Source organism: Nerophis lumbriciformis, linkage group LG02 (assembly GCF_033978685.3).
Source record: "Nerophis lumbriciformis linkage group LG02, RoL_Nlum_v2.1, whole genome shotgun sequence".
NCBI lineage: Eukaryota > Metazoa > Chordata > Actinopteri > Syngnathiformes > Syngnathidae > Nerophis > Nerophis lumbriciformis.
In genome coordinates this window covers 75,571,188-75,581,198 of record NC_084549.2, presented here as the reverse complement: position 1 = coordinate 75,581,198, position 10,011 = coordinate 75,571,188, and positions in this window count along the sequence as shown.

Sequence of the window (10,011 nt, the reverse complement as noted above, 5' to 3'; positions counted from 1 at the left end):
TCAACCACACAATTCTTTTAGAGCGACTGAGAGACTGTGTGGGTGTCAGAGTGGTTCAGATCCTACCTGTCAGAAAGGTCCTTCTCTGTCAGGCTGGGGGACGCCACCTCTTCTTCTGCTCCGCTTTACTGTGGTGTCCCCCAGGGATCTATTCTAGGCCCCATCCTGTTCGCTCTATATCTCCTCCCGATTGAAGAGATTTTTAAGAGGCATGGAGTGTCTTATCACTTTTATGCAGACGACTGCCAAATTTATATGCCGATTTCAAAAGGCCACGGCCCCCTGACACCTCTTCTCAACTGTCTATGCCACGTCAAGGCTTGGTTAGCCCAGAATCTTTTAATAAAGAATGAGGGAAAAACGGAAATTTTAGTTTTTGGTCCGGCCCTCACTGACTTGGGACCATTGCAAAATGATGTGCGTCCCAAAGTCAGCAGCCTTGGCGTCACTATAGACAGCCATTTTAAACTTGACAAACAAGTCAATGGCGTTTTAAAATCGTGTTTTTATCATCTTCGTCTTTTAGCAAAAGTAAAACCGTTTTTATCTTTTAACCTTTTTGAACAAGTGGTGCATGCTTTTATTTCAAGTGGCCTGGACTACTGCAATGCACTTTATGCTGGCATTAGCCAAAAAGCTCTCTCCCGGTTGCAGTTAGTCCAGAACGCGGCAGCAGGACTTTTAACAGGGGCCAGGAGACGCCAGCATATAACCCCAATCCTTGAGAGTTTTCACTGGCTCCCTGTTCATTTTAGAATTAATTTTAAAACCTTGCTGTTTGTTTTTAAAGCTTTACATGGACTGGCACCTCAGTATATCTCGGACCTCATCCAAACTTACAATCCTGCGCGCGCTCTGAGGTCCGAGAGCCAGCTCCAGCTCGTGGTGCCCAAGACCAGACTTAAAACCAGGGGAGACAGGGCCTTCTCTGTGGTCGGCCCTAAGCTCTGGAACATTCTGCCCCTCCATGTTCAAACTGCTCCCACAGTGGAGTGTTTTAAGTCTCGTCTTAAGACCCATTTTTATTCTCTGGCTTTTAACACTACGTGAGTTGTGTGCTCCTCTGTTGTCCTCTGTGTTTTTAACATTTTGATTTCTATTTACTGTTTTAATCGTTATCATATTTATTTTATATTGTTTTTAATTGTGTTTAATATTGTTGTGCAGCACTTTGGAAACATTTTGTTGTTTAAATGTGCTATATAAATAAAGTGGATTGGATTGATGTCGTCTCATGGCGTCAAATAGTCCTTTCTTGTCAAGGAACAACTTTCCATGGCTGTGAACCTGATAACTCCATAGTGTAAACTTGACTTTGTCCATTTCTGCTCGCTATTTCCCCATTTGTGGCTCACCAGTAACAAGTGAACGCAGCCAAGTTTTCCCTGCTACGGAACGGCCCGTGGGTGAAAAAGGGCACGCGTGCGTTTATCGCGCATTGAAAAAATGAGTGGCGTTATATAATGTGCAAACTTGTAGTTAACGTGTTTTTATCGCATTACCTTTGACAGCCCTACAAACGCTTGTAATTCCTGTATGAGCACACAAAAAAGCAATTATAGCAATTGCTTTTTCAAATACCACAAAAGCGCGTGGAAAGTTATAATGTGCGCTCATTTCAAGTGTCATTACACTTTTTCACACAAGTTGCTGTGTCACGTACGTGTCAGCAAACTGGAGATGTCAGCTGATGTTACGAAACAACTCTGAAGATACTTGGCAAGAAAGCAGCGCTGAGAATTTGTTTTCTGCAAAGATATTTCAAATGTTTTGACAACCACAAAACTCACATTAGATTAGAGGAATGATTGGTGTTTGACCTGTGAACATACTGAGAATGCTGTGTCTTACCATCTTGTTTCCTGTGTCAAAGTGTGAAATTCATCTTTTACGCCATCTGTGCACTTTTCAACCCAGGACATTCCCACATATGAATGCTATTTTGTTCGCTACACCTGAAGAACTTTAGATTGATTGATTGAGAAGTTTATTGACATCTAAAATAATGTAATCCATGTAATGCTTTAAAAAGGCAAACGGATGGCACAAAAAGCCAAAAGGCTTGTTTACATTCTGGTCCATTAAATATTCATCACATTTGATACATTCAATAATAAAAGATATATAACCTGTAACATATATATAAAAAATGACATTAAAATTCTGCTTTAACAAAGATTTTGAGACCAAAATCAAAATGTTTACTATAAGTACATTCAATAATAGTAATGTGTTTGTTGTACTGAGCAACCAGAACCTTTTTCCTGCTCTTAGGTTGTCATCACACTTCTTCCCTCTTTATTGTGAATCCTCGTTAGCAGGAAAGACAACACTTCTTGGGGTCCAGCAGCACATTTCCTACATACATAAATACAGACATGAACACATACATATATAAATAAAGACATAAACACATACATAAATACATATATAAATACAGACATAAACACATACATAAATACCTACATACATACATAAATACATACCTGAATACATACATAAACACATATATAAATACATACATAAATAATACATAAATATTTTATAAATAAATACATAAATACATACCTAAATACATACATGAATACATACATGAATACATACATAAATACATACATAAATACATACATAAATACATACCGTATTTTCCGCACTATAAGGCGCACCGGATTATTAGCCGCACCTTCAATGAATTACATATTTCATAACTTTGTCCACCAATAAGCCGCCCCGGATTATAAGCCGCGCCTACGCTGCGCTAAAGGGAATGTCAAAAAAACAGTCAGATAGTTCAGTCAAACTTTAATAATATATTGAAAACCAGCGTTCTAACAACTCTGTCCCAAAATGTACGCAAATGTGCAATCACAAACATAGTAAAATTCAAAATGGTGTAGAGCAATAGCAACATAATGTTGCTCGAACGTTAATGTCACAACACACAAAATAAACATAGCGCTCACCTTCTGAAGTTATTCTTCATTCGTAAATCCTTCGAATTCTTTGTCTTCGGTGTCCGAATTGAAAAGTTGCGCAAGCGTGGGATCCAAAATGGCCGGTTCCGTCTCGTCGAAGTCATCGGAGTCAGTGTCGCTGTTGTTGTCCAGTAGTTCTGTGAATCCTGCCTTCCGGAAAGCTCGGACCACAGTTGTGACCGAAATATCTGCCCAGGCATTTACGATCCACTGGCAAATGTTGGCGTATGTCGTCCGGCGCTGTCTGCCCGTCTTAGTGAAGGTGTGTTCGCCTTCGGAGCTGTGTGAAAAAAGCCACCCGGCCTCTTCGCGTAAACTTCCCTTAACCACTCGCTCATCTTTTCTTCATCCATCCATCCCTTCGAGTTAGCTTTTATGATGACGCCGGCTGGAAAGGTCTCTTTTGGCAAGGTCTTCCTTTTGAATATCACCATGGGTGGAAGTTAGCATGGCAAGCTAGAACCACAGTGAAGGATGACTTCTCATTCCCTGTGGTGCGAATATTCACCGTACGTGCTCCCGTTCCACAGTGCGGTTCACAGGAATATCAGTTGCTGTGAAATACGGTAGTAATCCGTGTGCGGATGGAGAGATTGCGTCTTTTTATGAACCGGATCCTTGTTGCTTAGTAGGAGCCATTTTGTGGTCTTTACAGATGTAAACAGGAAATGAAACGTACGGTGATATCCGCGCGTTTTTTCTTCTTCTTCCGGGGGCGGGTGGTTGCTTACAGTAGAAGAAGAAGCGCTTCCTGTTCTATGGGGGCGGGTGCTTTCCTTGGCGGTTGCTTGCGTAGAAGAAGAAGCGCTTCCTGTTCTACCGGGAAAAAAGATGGCAGCTGTTTACCGAAGTTGCGAGATCGAAACTTTATGAAAATGAATCGTAATAAAGCGCACCGGGTTATAAGGCGCACTGTCAGCTTTTGAGAAAATGTGTGGTTTTTAGGTGCGCCTTATAGTGCGGAAAATACAGTAAATAAACACACATGTAAATACATACATAAATAATACATAAATACAGATATAAATACATACATAAATACATTTATAAATACATACCTGAATACAAACATAAACACATACATAAATATATATATATAAATACATAAATATATGGAAGTATATATGTACATACAGTATATAAATACATACAATACATAAATACATACATAAATACATACACAAATATATACATACATAAATACATTTATAAATACATACCTGAATACAAACATAAACACATACATAAATATATATATAAATACATAAATATATGGAAGTATATATATACATACAGTATATAAATACATACAATACATAAATACATACATAAATACATACACAAATACATACATTAATACATACATAAACACATACATACTACATACATTGTCTTCCGAGACTTACAGATGCCAACAACTACATACATACATAAATAATACATAAATACATACATACAAAAATAATACATCAATAAATAAATACATACATAAATACATTCATAAATACATATATGAATACATGCATAAATACATGCAGTGGAACAGGAATAACAACCCGTCGGTAGCTTTGTGAAAATATGTCGCCTTGAACAATCTCTCTCTCAGATAATTGCATCCTTCCAAGTATGTGGGTAGCGGTTTGGGGAACTGTGTCCTAGTTCCTGTGTTTCTGTTCCTAGTGCACAACACTAAGGTCCATAAAGGCAAGACTGGGCAGTTTATTGCCACGTTAAAACACCTTCAGGGTGATCTAGGATGGAAATGGTGACTTGGGCCATGTCCACATGAAACATCTCCATCCACACGTGCACATCATACATGATCTCTGTCCACATACAACGTGGGCCATGGCCACATGAAACATCTCCATCCACACGTGCACATCATACATGATCTCTGTCCACATACAACGTGGGCCATGTCCACATGAAACATCTCCATCCACACGTGCACATCATACATGATCTCTGTCCACATACAACTTGGGCCATGTCCACATGAAACATCTCCATCCACACGTGCACATCATACATGATCTCTGTCCACATACAACGTGGGCCATGTCCACATGAAACATCTCCATCCACACGTGCACATCATACATGATCTCTGTCCACATACAACTTGGGCCATGTCCACATGAAACATCTCCATCCACACGTGTACATCATACATGATCTCTGTCCACATACAACTTGGGCCATGTCCACATGAAACATCTCCATCCACACGTGCACATCATACATGATCTCTGTCCACATACAACGTGGGCCATGTCCACATGAAACATCTCCATCCACACGTGCACATCATACATGATCTCTGTCCACATACAACTTGGGCCATGTCCACATGAAACATCTCCATCCACACGTGCACATCATACATGATCTCTGTCCACATACAACTTGGGCCATGTCCACATGAAACATCTCCATCCACACGTGCACATCATACATGATCTCTGTCCACATACAACTTGGGCCATGTCCACATGAAACATCTCCATCCACACGTGTACATCATACATGATCTCTGTCCACATACAACTTGGGCCATGTCCACATGAAACATCTCCATCCACACGTGCACATCATACATGATCTCTGTCCACATACAACTTGGGCCATGTCCACATGAAACATCTCCATCCACACGTGTACATCATACATGATCTCTGTCCACATGCACGTGCCTTCACAAAGGACTGGAAGGCCATTTTAGCCAATCAGGAGGCAACACCAAAGCAAACATGGCGAGTCACGGCAAGGAAAAGGTTCATCGACACCTCTTTTTGTAAAAGTAGAGCAAAAGTAGCAGCAAAGTACACTTAAAAAGACAATTTAGTGAGGGAACTATGATCTTTTCTGAGGTTAAAATGTTATAATGTTGGATAGTGCTGTTAAACAAGAAGGTTCTTCTATTTTGGTGGGAGTTTGCACGCTGGTTTGGATGCTTCTGTTTGCAGTTTGGCTACGTTGTGACATCACAGCGAGGTGGATGTACTTATTTGGACATATTTGAATTATTTCTACATTTAAAGACTTCCTTGTGGTCTACAGAACATGTCATGCTGGTGCTTTGGTCAAAATGTTGCATGGATGATGTTTTACAGATCGCTTTCTGACCGTCTCTTCAGGATGTGCCATCTTGTGGGCGCTCTTATTTATGTGCCTCCACTTCAACTGCATCTTCTCCTCATCATCCATGTTGTCGTTTTTAGCGCTTGCAAATGGCGTCCACTAACGGATATGTTAGGGTTAAAGCAAAGCACTTTCAATGATTATTATCTTTACCCTAGGGCCTTTGATGGGCCGTGCTGCAGGGCCACCAACAAAGATGCGGTAATACACTTTCCCACCACTTGTGGCAATCATGACAATCTGAAAGCAGAGCAGTGCACACAGAGAGAATGACCAACCTGCTTTGAAAGTAGGGAGCAAACATGGCGTCTTGTAGTCACGTGAGGGTCATCTGACCAATCACTGAAGAGATCGTCTGGCCATACTCTCTCTGATTGGTCCAAATCTCCTCACATGACTACAGGACGCCATGTTTGGTCCCAACTTTCTTTGGAGAAGTTTCTGGAGTGCAGAAATTATGACTAAAGTGATACACCTATATTTCCATTTGCACTAAAATATTATTGACTGTTTGGTTAAAAAACAAATTCATTATTAATTGTGTTTTATTTTTTATTTTAGCACAACATAATTGTATGTAAATATATTTTACATCAGTTACTTATGAGGTACTTCTTATGCAGTATATTTGGGTAGGATTTGTTTTTCTTATCAGCCTTACAAAAGTCTAATGTTTATGTGTTCAATAAATAATACTGCATTTTTTGGACTGTAGAGCGCACCAGTATATAAGTATATAAGTATATTTGGACTGCAGAGCGCACCAGTATATAAGTATATAAGTATATTTGGACTGTAGAGCGCACCAGTATATAAGTATATAAGTATATTTGGACTGTAGAGCGCACCAGTATTTAAGCCGCACCCACCAAATTTGAGAAGAAATTCATATTTTCCATACATTAGCTGCACTGGACTATAAGCCACAGATTTATATGTTGGGAAATTAGTTAATTACACAGAAATATTTTGTAAATTTACCTTATTGTTTCCAAACGGTGTCTGTAACACGTCAGTAAAATGGGTGATGGAACAAAACAGAAGTCAAGGTCATGGACTCACTAGCAGTGCAAGCTAGCTCTCCAATCAGCTAAACAGACTCAATAACTCCACGGTGATGTTTTGGTGAATTTGCCAAGGAATTTGTAAAAGTGAATTAGCTAATGCTAACAACGCCAGCTTGATTACATTACGACAGCCCATACAAATATGCATGAAAACACTCCTACAGACACTTTAGTAAGTAAGACTTGTTTTAGTTTTAAACTTACAAACGTTGCTTTGAGTGATGAATGAAGAATCCATAAAAGTAGAAACGCTATGGACGACGAGAAGATGGAACGAAACATGTACTTCCGGTTCAAAGCACTAAATAGAAATAAATACTGTAGACGTTCAACCTGCAGCACCTGCAGTGAGCGAACCCGTCCAAGTGATGGCGCCATAGCACAAACAGTAACACACCTTTTCAGTGTGTTTGCTTGTGTTTTATCAAAACTATTTGAATTATGGCTGTCAGAAAAGAAAAATCCAAAAACTAGCTGCACTGTTTTATGAGCCGCAGGGTTCCAAGGAAGAATGTACAGGTAATGTTTGTGACTAACACATGGCTTCAATCATCATGTAAGAAGGTTAGTTATGATTATTGATTATGATTCAAAGCAAGAGGAAGATTACTCATTCGGTGGAAACATTTGAGTGGGCCCCAGGCCCCGAGGTCAAAACGGTTGAGAAGCACTGACTACAAGGAAGTGTTTCAAATGTAGATTCAAATCATCGTAGTCGAGAAATTGTGACGTCACATCAAGTCTGTCTAAGCTGAAGACTCACTTGTGAAAATCTTCACCCTGGACACAGATTTAAAAGTGTGCCTTCTTAAATACAGAAGTATGTGTGGACATGGTCTTATAGTCCATATTGTCATCGCTTAAATACAGAAGTATGTGTGGACATGGTCTTATAGTCCATATTGTCATCGCTTAAATACAGAAGTATGTGTGGACATGGTCTTATAGTCCATATAATCATCACTTAAATACAGACGTATGTGTGGACATGGTCTTATAGTCCATATAATCATCACTTAAATACAGAAGTATGTGTGGACATGGTCTTATAGTCCATATAATCATCACTTAAATACAGACGTATGTGTGGACATGGTCTTATAGTCCATATTGTCATCACTTAAATACAGACGTATGTGTGGACATGGTCTTATAGTCCATATTATCATCACTTAAATACAGAATGTGGACATGGTCTTATAGTCCATATTATCATCACTCTTCACTTCCTGTACGGGCCCATGTCCCAAAGACTTTTGTCGTGCACCTCTGCTTTGGAAGTCAAGTTGTGTGCTTTTCCCCAAGGAGACCAAGTCCCAGTCTCCTTCCTGTTGTTGTCCTTCAGCTGGGCCACTTTAGCGTCTCCTCACACATGTCTGCCCAGAAACCGCAGCAGACTTTTCTTAACAAGGCGGCTAGCTGTCTGACTGTGCGCCCACTGAGGGGAGGCAGACTTGTTGTAACCATGCGGCTGGCGTGTGTGACTGTGCGCCCACTGAGGGGAGGCAGACTTTTTTTTAACCATGCGGCTGGCGTGTGTGACTGTGCGCCCACTGAGGGGAGGCAGACTTGTTGTAACCATGCGGCTGGCGTGTGTGACTGTGCGCCCACTGAGGGGAGGCAGACTTGTTGTAACCATGCGGCTGGCGTGTGTGACTGTGCGCCCACTGAGGGGAGGCAGACTTGGGAGTGGCACTGTATTGATTGAGACTTTTATTAGTAAACGTTTGCACGTACAATGATGCCGTCGTACGCTGGTGTCACTTCTCACAGACGCTCAGGAAAACACACCAGGAGGAGATTTGTCATCTGTCACTTTTAATTCTTGAAAAGTCCAAAAAGAGGAGAGAAGAAGGACACGCCCAATCTCTTAAATGTCAACAGTCTGGATGCTTGTGGTGTCTCTGCATTTCCAAAACATGACGATGCTCTGTGCCTCACCAGGTTCCTTCTGTTCCACTTTCTGTGGACTGCCTTGTCGTGAAGGAAAGGGTATTTACAAGAGGGCTGCACAAAAACATTGGGAAAAAATTGCACTCTGGATTTAGCTGCAACAAGCAATCTAATTTCTAAATACTTCACCTAATGAGCTGCATCGCAAACAAAACTGTGACTTCATCTCCCTGGCCGGGGCGTGCTGGCTCTGCTGTCCTGGTTCTATCCACTGACACCTGTCCCACATGTTGTTAAGTTCCATAATAAAAAATTCAAAAAAAAAAAATAATAATAATAATTGTCCTCAAAATTCTATACACAATACCCCATAATGACAATGTAAAAAGTAGTTTTTTCGTTAAATTGATCAAAAATAAGAAAGTAAAGAATCACATGTACATAATTATTGACAGCTTTTATTCAATACTTAGCTGATGCACCTTTGGCAGCAATTACAGCCTCAAGTCTTTTTGAACACAAGCTTGGCACACCTATCTTTGGACACTTTCAACCATTCCTCTTTGCAGCACCTCTCAAGCTCCACCAGGTTGGATGGGAAAGGTTGTGTTTCATCCAGGATGTAATTGCTGATGCAATTGAGGCTGTCATTTCTGCCAAAGGTGCATCCACAAAGTGTCGAGCAAAGGCTGTCAATACTTATGTACATGTCATTTTTTTATTATTAACACATTTGCAAAATTTAAAAAAAAATCACATTGTCATTAATCAGAGAATCAGCACCTCCAAGTCCGAGTCCATGGTTCTCGCTCGGAAAAGGGTGGAGTGCCATCTCCGGGTTGGGGAGGAGACCCTGCCCCAAGTGGAGGAGTTCAAGTACCTCGGAGTCTTGTTCACGAGTGAGGGAAGAGTGGATGGTGAGATGGACAGGC